The sequence below is a fragment of the Drosophila takahashii genome, unplaced genomic scaffold, assembly GCF_030179915.1.
Source record: "Drosophila takahashii strain IR98-3 E-12201 unplaced genomic scaffold, DtakHiC1v2 scaffold_28, whole genome shotgun sequence".
Taxonomy (NCBI): domain Eukaryota; kingdom Metazoa; phylum Arthropoda; class Insecta; order Diptera; family Drosophilidae; genus Drosophila; species Drosophila takahashii.
In genome coordinates this window covers 82,558-95,089 of record NW_027221707.1, presented here as the reverse complement: position 1 = coordinate 95,089, position 12,532 = coordinate 82,558, and the positions used below count along the sequence as shown (strand labels likewise).

Sequence of the window (12,532 nt, the reverse complement as noted above, 5' to 3'; positions counted from 1 at the left end):
AAATATTCCTCTTCGTTTTTCTCAAAGTTTAATTACTATTGTGAGATAATGTTTTTCATATATTTGTTAATATTATGAATAAAATAATTAAATTATTTTTATCCAATAATATACCATATGCTTATAAAATTTTATTATAAAATTTGTATAAACAACTTAATTAGCATAGTCTTACAACCCTCAACCATATGTAGTCCAAGCAGCACTATAAAATTAATTAAAGTACATAACAGCATGGACTGCGATATGCGTTCAAAATGTCGATGTTCATGTGTCCTGCAGTTCACACGATGACGCACAGTTTGCTGCGTTCTTCATCGACCCATGAGCCGAGTGATCCACCGCTTAGAGTTTTATAATATTGGTTTTAAATTTGGTCAAATATGTTTTTATTGAAAGAAATTAAAAATACACCATTTTACTGGCATATATCAATTCCTTCAATAAATGTATTTATATACCTAAAATAAATGCTGCGAAATGTCTTAGTTTTATATAAACAATATATATCAAAGTATTATTTGTAATGGCATTTGTTTGTTAATATATATTGATAATTTTATATAAAACATTAACCTGAAACCAGGTACAACATTGTATATTTTAGGTTGTTGCATTATCCAATGTATGATCATCATCAAATTAGTTGGCCAATACATCTCGCAACGCGTGTATATTATGGTCCATATACACACAAAAGTTTATAATAAATATATAAAATATATTTTATTATATTAATAATTCGATTTGCTTGTTCGAATTTTATGTTTGTTTCTATTTAATTTATTTGTAATAATATTATATTATTACAATATTTCGATTTGCTTGTTCGAAATTTATTTGATCTTTTACTTTTAAGATCATATTTTTGGTATAATTATTATTATAATTATTATGTATATATATATATATATTGGTAATTTGTATTAAATTTGTATTAACAAATTTTTTTATTAACGGTAAGGATATTATACAATAATGATCCTTCCGCAGGTTCACCTACGGAAACCTTGTTACGACTTTTACTTCCTCTAAATAATCAAGTTCGGTCAACTTTTGCGAAACAACCGTAACACACAAGGCGTCACAGTGATCACGTCCGGAGACCTCACTAAATAATTCAATCGGTAGTAGCGACGGGCGGTGTGTACAAAGGGCAGGGACGTAATCAATGCGAGTTAATGACTCACACTTACTGGGAATTCCAAGTTCATGTGAACAGTTTCAGTTCACAATCCCAAGCATGAAAGTGGTTCAGCGGTTTACCCGGACCTCTCGGTCTAGGAAATACACGTTGATACTTTCATTGTAGCGCGCGTGCAGCCCAGGACATCTAAGGGCATCACAGACCTGTTATTGCTCAATCTCATTATTGCTAGACGCAATTTGTCCATTTAAGAAGCTAGTGTCCTTATAATGGGACAAACCAACAGGTACGGCTCCACTTATATAAACACATTCAAACACAATAAACATTTTACTGCCACCATGAATGAAGGCTATATAAGCTTCAACACCATAATCCTGAAGATATCTATTTAATATATTTGAGTCTCGTTCGTTATCGGAATTAACCAGACAAATCACTCCACGAACTAAGAACGGCCATGCACCACCACCCATAGATTCGAGAAAGAGCTATCAATCTGTCTTACACACTTATGTTCGGACCTGGTAAGTTTTCCCGTGTTGAGTCAAATTAAGCCGCAGGCTCCACTCCTGGTGGTGCCCTTCCGTCAATTCCTTTAAGTTTCAGCTTTGCAACCATACTTCCCCCGGAGCCCAAAAGCTTTGGTTTCCCGGGAAGCGACTGAGAGAGCCATAAAAGTAGCTACACCCAATTGCTAGCTGGCATCGTTTATGGTTAGAACTAGGGCGGTATCTGATCGCCTTCGAACCTCTAACTTTCGTTCTTGATTAATGAAAACATCTTTGGCAAATGCTTTCGCTTAAGTTAGTCTTACGACGGTCCAAGAATTTCACCTCTCGCGTCGTAATACTAATGCCCCCAAACTGCTTCTATTAATCATTACCTCTTGATCTGAAAACCAATGAAAGCAGAACAGAGGTCTTATTTCATTATCCCATGCACAGAATATTCAGGCATTTGAAGCCTGCTTTAAGCACTCTAATTTGTTCAAAGTAATTGTACCGGCCCACAATAACACTCGTTTAAGAGCACTAATGCAGGTTTTTAAATAGGAGGAACATATGAAAAAATACAAGTATTTAAACACATATAAGAACTCCACCGGTAATACGCTTACATACATAAAGGTATAGTACTAACCACAATTGTAAGTTGTACTACCCGTATGAAGCACAAGTTCAACTACGAACGTTTTAACCGCAACAACTTTAATATACGCTATTGGAGCTGGAATTACCGCGGCTGCTGGCACCAGACTTGCCCTCCAATTGGTCCTTGTTAAAGGATTTAAAGTGTACTCATTCCAATTACAGGGCCTCGGATATGAGTCCTGTATTGTTATTTTTCGTCACTACCTCCCCGAGCTGGGAGTGGGTAATTTACGCGCCTGCTGCCTTCCTTAGATGTGGTAGCCGTTTCTCAGGCTCCCTCTCCGGAATCGAACCCTGATTCCCCGTTACCCGTTGCAACCATGGTAGTCCTAGATACTACCATCAAAAGTTGATAGGGCAGACATTTGAAAGATCTGTCGTCGGTACAAGACCATACGATCTGCATGTTATCTAGAGTTCAACCAATATAACGATCTTGCGATCGCTTGGTTTTAGCCTAATAAAAGCACATGTCCCATAAGGTTCATGTTTTAATTGCATGTATTAGCTCTAGAATTACCACAGTTATCCAAGTAACTGTTAACGATCTAAGGAACCATAACTGATATAATGAGCCTTTTGCGGTTTCACTTTTAATTCGTGTGTACTTAGACATGCATGGCTTAATCTTTGAGACAAGCATATAACTACTGGCAGGATCAACCAGAATAATGTTTTCGTTCATATTTCATTCATATTTTTTGAATAGAAATTAGTAATATAAATATAATAGATTTTATTTCCATTTTATATGTTCGGTTTTTCTTAAATATTGATTTTAATTCAATATTTTTTTTTTGCTTTGTGAAATAATTCTATTTTAATTCGAATCCGGCCATTTTTATATGGCATTCGTATACGTTCTTTAATTTTTACTTGTTTCGCCACTAATATAACAAGTTTATAATTGATGTTAAAGAAAAAGTACAACTTTTTTATAACACAATTTTCAATATATATTGTTCTTTCTATAAGTTTTTATTATATTATATATACATATTTCATTCTAAAATATCATTTTTGTTCAACATACATAATTATTGTATCCACACATGTACAATTTTTGTTTAACCAATATAAATATTGAGTTAAATCATTTGCATTTTGATGATAAATTTAAAATTTATCTTTTCCATATAACTCTCTGGTAATATATGATATAAAACCGAGCGCATATGAAATTATTTTGATCACTAATATTGCAATTATATTTTATTATAATGCTTTTTGTAAACACATTGTACCGGCAAGCGATACTCTGTGCCCAAACGACAGGGGATATAATAATTTAATATAAATTATCATATATACCTGCCACCAAAGATTAACGATAAAAGTCGGAAACAATTTGTTATTCTATATATAATAGAAACTTGACCTCTGTTTCACCTTATTATCATGGGTTTATAATATTAACCGCGTAGCCAAGTCTTAATTTCATTTAAGAAACAAATTTATACGGATAATATTTTGATTTTAATATATGTTGTTCTATTGATAACAAAAGTATATATTATAATATATTTTGTTCAATAGTAGATGGACTACTTACTGTACCATCCTTATTTTTTATTATTATTGATATACATTATATTGACAACAGCATATGATATTCATATGGTTTGTTCAATAATTAATTGGTGGACAACCACTGACCATCCTATAGTAGTTTTTGGCCACGACGTCTAAATATCGAAATTATTTAATTCCGTTTGCCACCCATACGATAGATATTAACTATCTATAATAATAATGTGTACGCATAAAATATTATATGTATATATATAGACCAACAGACAAGCACTTCACCCTATAGTAGTTTTTGGCCACGACGTCTATATATCGGGCATATTTAATTCTCTTTGCCACCCAACCAAAGATATTCACTTTTTTATATAAAGTATTATTTGATCATATTAATATAACCAATTATTTCTGCCATATTCATATAATTTCTTTATGAATTATTTTTTGGTCATATCCATATAATCTATATGCCGTATCCATATAATGAATACGGCATATCCATACAACTAGCCATATTTGTATGTCAATGTATATTTTATTATACATTTTTTTTCTTTATACATATAATATGGTATTTCCATATCGCTATAATTGAATTATATGTATAAGATATCATTTATATATAGCATTGCCAAAATAATATGATAAACATAAATTTTGAACAATACGGCCGGTCGGCGAGCACTGCCTCCCTATATATGTTTTTGGCCACGACGTCTAAATATTGGGTATTTTTCGTACTGCGGCCCCGGTGTATGTAAATTGGGCATATTTCGTACTGATGCCAACATATCTATATGACTCATTATTTTCTTCCATATCAATATAACTTCTTTTATTTCCATATTCAAGTAATTTCTTTATTTGCCATATCAATATAAAATATTTTTTGGTCATATTTATATAATCTATATGCCGTATCCATATAATGAATACGGCATATCCATACAACTAGCCATATTTGTATGTCAATGTATATTTTATTATACATTTTTTTTCTTTATACATATAATATGGTATTTCCATATCGCTATAATTGAATTATATGTATAAGATATCATTTATATATAGCATTGCCAAAATAATATGATAAACATAAATTTTGAACAATACGGCCGGTCGGCGAGCACTGCCTCCCTATATATGTTTTTGGCCACGACGTCTAAATATTGGGTATTTTTCGTACTGCGGCCCCGGTGTATGTAAATTGGGCATATTTCGTACTGATGCCAACATATCTATATGACTCATTATTTTCTTCCATATCAATATAACTTCTTTTATTTCCATATTCAAGTAATTTCTTTATTTGCCATATCAATATAAAATATTTTTTGGTCATATTTATATAATCTATATGCCGTATCCATATAATGAATACGGCATATCCATACAACTAGCCATATTTGTATGTCAATGTATATTTTATTATACATTTTTTTTCTTTATACATATAATATGGTATTTCCATATCGCTATAATTGAATTATATGTATAAGATATCATTTATATATAGCATTGCCAAAATAATATGATAAACATAAATTTTGAACAATACGGCCGGTCGGCGAGCACTGCCTCCCTATATATGTTTTTGGCCACGACGTCTAAATATTGGGTATTTTTCGTACTGCGGCCCCGGTGTATGTAAATTGGGCATATTTCGTACTGATGCCAACATATCTATATGACTCATTATTTTCTTCCATATCAATATAACTTCTTTTATTTCCATATTCAAGTAATTTCTTTATTTGCCATATCAATATAAAATATTTTTTGGTCATATTTATATAATCTATATGCCGTATCCATATAATGAATACGGCATATCCATACAACTAGCCATATTTGTATGTCAATGTATATTTTATTATACATTTTTTTTCTTTATACATATAATATGGTATTTCCATATCGCTATAATTGAATTATATGTATAAGATATCATTTATATATAGCATTGCCAAAATAATATGATAAACATAAATTTTGAACAATACGGCCGGTCGGCGAGCACTGCCTCCCTATATATGTTTTTGGCCACGACGTCTAAATATTGGGTATTTTTCGTACTGCGGCCCCGGTGTATGTAAATTGGGCATATTTCGTACTGATGCCAACATATCTATATGACTCATTATTTTCTTCCATATCAATATAACTTCTTTTATTTCCATATTCAAGTAATTTCTTTATTTGCCATATCAATATAAAATATTTTTTGGTCATATTTATATAATCTATATGCCGTATCCATATAATGAATACGGCATATCCATACAACTAGCCATATTTGTATGTCAATGTATATTTTATTATACATTTTTTTTCTTTATACATATAATATGGTATTTCCATATCGCTATAATTGAATTATATGTATAAGATATCATTTATATATAGCATTGCCAAAATAATATGAAAACATAAATTTTGAACAATACGGCCGGTCGGCGAGCACTGCCTCCCTATATATGTTTTTGGCCACGACGTCTAAATATTGGGTATTTATCGTACTGCGGCTCCGGTGTATGTAAATTGGGCATATTTCGTACTGATGCCACCATATCCATATAACTTATTTTTTGTTCTATATCTATATAATTAATTTTTTTCCATACCTATAACTATTAAACTAATTTTTTTCCATATCCATACTTGAACTTATTATTTTTCCCATATCCATATAACTCGTTTTTTCCATATCCACACTAGAATTTAGTATTTATCCCATATCCATATAAATCATTATTTACCATATCAATATAAATAATATTTTTCCATATTCATACTAGAACTTATTATTTCTTTAATATTCATATAACTCAATATTTTTTCATATCCATACTAGAACTTATTCTTTTTCCCATATCCATACTAGAACTTATAAATTTTCCCATATTCATATAACTAATTTTTTTCATATCCATACTAGAACATTATATTTTTGCCATATCTATATAACTCATTTTATTCCATATCCATACTAGAACTTATTATTTCTTTAATATCCATATAACTTAATATTTTTCCATATCCATACCAGAACTTTTTATTTTTCCCATATCCATAGAACTAATTTTTTTCATATCCATACTAGAACCTAATTTTCTTCCTATATCCATATAACTTATTATTTACTATTACAATATAATTAATTTTTTCCATATCCATACTAGAGCTTATTATCTCTTCAATATCCATAAAACTCAATATTTTTTCATATCCATACTAGAACTGATTATTTTTCCCATATCCATACTAGAACTCAGTATTCTTCCCATATCCATACTACAACTTAGTATTTTTCCCATATGCATATAACTCATTATTTAGCATATCAATATAACTAATTTTTTTCCATATCCATACTAGAACTTATTATTTCTTTAATATCCATATAACTCAATATTTTTTTATATCCATACTAGAACTTATTATTTTTCCCATATCCATACTAGAACTTATAAATTTTCCCATATTCATATAACTAATTTTTTTCATATCCATACTAGAACATTAAATTTTTTGCCATATCTATATAACTCATTTTATTCCATATCCATACTAGAACTTATTATTTCTTTAATATCCATATAACTCAATATTTTTTCATATCCATACTAGAACTTATCATTTTTCCCATATTCATATAACTCATTTTTCCATATCCATACTAGAACTCTGTATTCTTTTCCATATCCATATAACTCATTTTTTTTTCATATCCATACTAGAACTTATTATTTTTCCCATATCCACATAACTCATTTTTTTCATATCCATACTAGAACTTGTTATTTTTCCCATATCCATATAACTCATTTTTTTTCATATCCATACTAGAACTTAATATTATTTTCATATCCATATAACTCATGTTTGGACTTGGAATATTTTTATACACGTCACTAATAGGATGACGATTCAGTTGGCTACCTTAAGAGGTACATATACTTGCATATGTCTCTTACTTGTATGTTCGGACTTAGAATATTTTTATACACGTCACTAATAGGATGACGATTCAGTTGGCTACCTTAAGAGGTACATATACTTGCATATGTCTCTTACTTGCATGTTCGGACTTAGAATATTTTTATACGCGTCACTAATAGGATGACGATTCAGTTGGCTACCTTAAGAGGTACATATACTTGCATATGTCTCTTACTTGTATGTTCGGACTTAGAATATTTTTATACACGTCACTAATAGGATGACGATTCAGTTGGCTACCTTAAGAGGTACATATACTTGCATATGTCTCTTACTTGTATGTTCGGACTTAGAATATTTTTATACACGTCACTAATAGGATGACGATTCAGTTGGCTACCTTAAGAGGTACATATACTTGCATATGTCTCTTACTTGTATGTTCGGACTTAGAATATTTGTATACACGTCACTAATAGGATGACGATTCAGTTGGCTACCTTAAGAAGTACATATACTTGCATATGTCTCTTATTTGCATGTTCGGACTTAGAATATTTTTATACGCGTCACTAATAGGATGACGATACATATGGCTACCATTGTTAAATATATTTAAATAAAATTTATTTAAATATAATTATTATTTTATATATATATATTTTATATATATATATTCTGACTTAAAAAAGCCAAACAAAATAAACACAATTAAATTTATGTTTATTATCGAATCATCAAGCAAAGGATAAGCTTCAGTGGATCGCAGTATGGCAGCTGCTCAACCACTTACAACACCTTGCCTGTTACAAAAGTCGTTTACAATTGATTCTAGGCTTTGTCATTGTATTAAATAATGCTTTTATATGTAACTAGCGCGGCATCAGGTGATCGAAGATCCTCCCAATTTACTATGTTACAAATTACATTGGCATCACATCCATTGTCGTTTATAAAGTAAATTATAAACTTTAAATGGTTTAGAAGCCATACAATGCAAATTGCCCCTTATTTATCATTGCAGTCCAGCACGGATACGACCTTAGAGGCGTTCAGGCATAATCCAACGGACGTAGCGTCATACCACTGTTCGCTCGAACAAGTATTGTGCCATTGGTCCGTACCTGCGGTTCCTCTCGTACTACGCAGGAATGCTGTCGCAACAACGTTTTGTCATTAGTAGGGTAAAACTAACCTGTCTCACGACGGTCTAAACCCAGCTCACGTTCCCTTGCATGGGTGAACAATCCAACGCTTGGTGAATTTTGCTTCACAATGATAGGAAGAGCCGACATCGAAGGATCAAAAAGCGACGTCGCTATGAACGCTTGGCCGCCACAAGCCAGTTATCCCTATGGTAACTTTTCTGACACCTCTTGTTAAAAACTCTTTAAACCAAAAGGATCGATAGGCCGAGCTTTTGCTGTCCCTGTGTGTACTGAACACCGAGATCAAGTCAGCATTTGCCCTTTTGCTCTATGTGTGGTTTCTGTCCGCACTGAGCTGGCCTTGGGACACCTCCGTTATTATTTGAGAGATGTACCGCCCCAGTCAAACTCCCTACCTGGCAATGTCCTTGAATTGGATCATACCTGAGTAATTGGAGTTATACCAAATTTTCAAATCAAAAATACATAAATGCACCGTTTTATTAAAGAATTTGTTTGCGATTATATAACAAACTCGTGATACTTTGATCAAGAAGCTTGCATCAAAACCCAATACCATAAGATATAATAAATATATCCGTATAATGGCTAGGAAATGATACACGTTCCATTTAATCAAGTAAGTAAGGAAACAATAAGAGTAGTGGTATTTCATTGACGATACCAAACCGAAGTCTAATATCTCCCACTTATTCTACACCTCTTATGTCTCCTTACACTGCCAGATTAGAGTCAAGCTCAAAAGGGTCTTCTTTCCCCGCTAATTATTCCAAGCCCGTTCCCTTGGCTGTGGTTTCGCTAGATAGTAGATAGGGACAGTAGGAATCTCGTTAATCCATTCATGCGCGTCACTAATTAGATGACGAGGCATTTGGCTACCTTAAGAGAGTCATAGTTACTCCCGCCGTTGACCCGCGCTTACTTGAATTTCTTCACTTTGACATTCAGAGCACTGGGCAGAAATCACATTGTGTCAACACCCGCTAGGGCCATCACAATGCTTTGTTTTAATTAGACAGTCGGATTCCCCAAGTCCGTGCCAGTTCTGAATTGATTGTTAATTGATAATCGTTATAATTAATAAGAACTAATTGGTTTGACCCAATTAGTATTCTTAAAAATTTTAGCAAGAAAGTTCCACAATTGGCTACGTAACTAACTATCCGGGGAACAAGTAACTAACATAAATGCTAGAAACTCTATTTACCCAGAACGAGCACATAAACCATGTTATTGTTTCCCAATCAAGCCCGACTATCTCAATCTTCAGAGCCAATCCTTATCCCGAAGTTACGGATCTAATTTGCCGACTTCCCTTACCTACATTATTCTATCGACTAGAGACTCTTCACCTTGGAGACCAGCTGCGGATATTGGTACGGCCTGTTGAGAAGTTTGCGTGTCCCCACCATAAATTTTCAAGGTCCGAGGAGAAAATATCGACACAACAGTATATGTCATGCTCTTCTAGCCCATCTACCATATCTCTCTGCGAAAGACTTCCATGGTAGTACGGCTATAAAACAGAAAAGAAAACTCTTCCGATATCTCTCGACGGCTTCTTTATGGTCGTTCCTGTTGCCAGGATGAGCACGAGGCCCATATTTAATAACAAACGGATACTCAACAGGTTACGGAATTGGAACCGTATTCCCTTTCGTTCAAAATTATTCAAGTATATTATATTAGCTTGATTTGTATATATTGCGTTTTTGGTTTTACTTGAAAATTTTCGGCTTTCGCCTTGAACTTAGGACCGACTAACTCGTGATCAACCACTGTTCACACGAAACCCTTCTCCACTTCAGTCCTCCAAGGTCTCATTCGATTATTTGCTACTACCACCAAGATCTGTACCAATGGCAGCTCCATGCAGGCTTACGCCAAACACTTCTACGCATACCATTGTACCTTCCTACTCACTAAAGTTTCAAAATTTATATCACAAGTAATATAAATCATCTACTTTAGCGGTAATGTATAGGTATACAACTTAAGCGCCATCCATTTTAAGGGCTAGTTGCTTCGGCAGGTGAGTTGTTACACACTCCTTAGCGGATTTCGACTTCCATGATCACCGTCCTGCTGTTTTAAGCAACCAACGCCTTTCATGGTATCTGCATGAGTTGTTAATTTGGGCACCGTAACATTACGTTTGGTTCATCCCACAGCGCCAGTTCTGCTTACCAAAAGTGGCCCACTGGGCACATTATATCATAACCTTAAACTTCATATCAAGAAAGTTAAGGTTCTTACCCATTTAAAGTTTGAGAATAGGTTAAGATCGTTTCGACCCTAAGGCCTCTAATCATTCGCTTTACCAGATAAGATTATTTTATATAATATTAAAATGCACCAGCTATCCTGAGGGAAACTTCGGAAGGAACCAGCTACTAGATGGTTCGATTGGTCTTTCGCCCCTATACTCAATTCTGACAATCGATTTGCACGTCAGAACTGTTTCGGTCTTCCATCAGGGTTTCCCCTGACTTCAACCTGATCAAGTATAGTTCACCATCTTTCGGGTCACAGCATATATGCTCAAGGTACGTTCCAGTTAGAGGCATAAATAATATAAATATCATTATACATAACTATATAGAACGCCCCGGGATTGTGTTAATTAGCTATAAATAGTTAAAAAACTAATCCCATTATTAGTCAAGTTAATTACGCTATTAGGTTTATATCCCAATAACTTGCACATATGTTAGACTCCTTGGTCCGTGTTTCAAGACGGGTCCCGAAGGTATCCTGAATCTTTCGCATTGTTAATCCTACAAGTGCATATAATAAACACAAAAATCAATGATAATCATGCCATTATATAATTCCGAAAAATTAACGCACTGTATTCATATAAATCTATCAGCACTTTATCAAATTAATAACATTTATTCTGTGTTAAAATGCAAGCAATTTAATTTGAATAAACTATAAGTTATATTTTATGATAAATTTGGTATGCTAATAGATTACAATGTCCTTATATGGAAAAAATGCACACTATTATCATAATATTGTTTAAATATTACAATTTTAATGATGAATTTTCCATAACGGATATTCAGGTTCATCGGGCTTAACCTCTAAGCAGTTTCACGTACTGTTTAACTCTCTATTCAGAGTTCTTTTCAACTTTCCCTCACGGTACTTGTTTACTATCGGTCTCATGGTTATATTTAGTTTTAGATGGAGTTTACCACCCACTTAGTGCTGCACTATCAAGCAACACGACTCTTTGGAAACATCATCTAGTAATCATTAACGTTATACGGGCCTGGCACCCTCTATGGGTAAATGGCCTCATTTAAGAAGGACTTAAATCGTTAATTTCTCATACTAGAATATTGACGCTCCATACACTGCATCTCACATTTGCCATATAGACAAAGTGACTTAGTGCTGAACTGATTTCTTTTCGCTCGCCGCTACTAAGAAAATCCTTGTTAGTTTCTTTTCCTCCCCTAATTAATATGCTTAAATTCAGGGGGTAGTCCCATATGAGTTGAGGTTGTATATAACTTTTATTTGCAATTAATTCTTTATATATAATGATAAAACATTTTATTAAATTCGTTTAAAGCTGACGT

At 33.1% G+C, this 12,532-nt stretch overlaps 3 non-coding genes across 3 annotated transcripts; all 3 read right to left on the bottom strand.

Annotated features, from left to right (window-relative positions):
- Positions 1-174: 174 nt before the first annotated feature.
- Positions 175-353, bottom strand: LOC138914537 (5.8S ribosomal RNA). The gene has a single exon (XR_011420381.1). It is a non-coding gene; the product is annotated as a 5.8S ribosomal RNA (ribosomal RNA).
- Positions 354-976: 623 nt separating this feature from the next.
- LOC138914548 (small subunit ribosomal RNA) lies at positions 977-2,971 on the bottom strand. Its single transcript, XR_011420392.1, has one exon. It is a non-coding gene; the product is annotated as a small subunit ribosomal RNA (ribosomal RNA).
- Positions 2,972-8,499: 5,528 nt separating this feature from the next.
- On the bottom strand, positions 8,500-12,456 carry LOC138914557 (large subunit ribosomal RNA). The gene has a single exon (XR_011420401.1). It is a non-coding gene; the product is annotated as a large subunit ribosomal RNA (ribosomal RNA).
- Between the last annotated feature and the right edge of the window lie 76 nt (positions 12,457-12,532).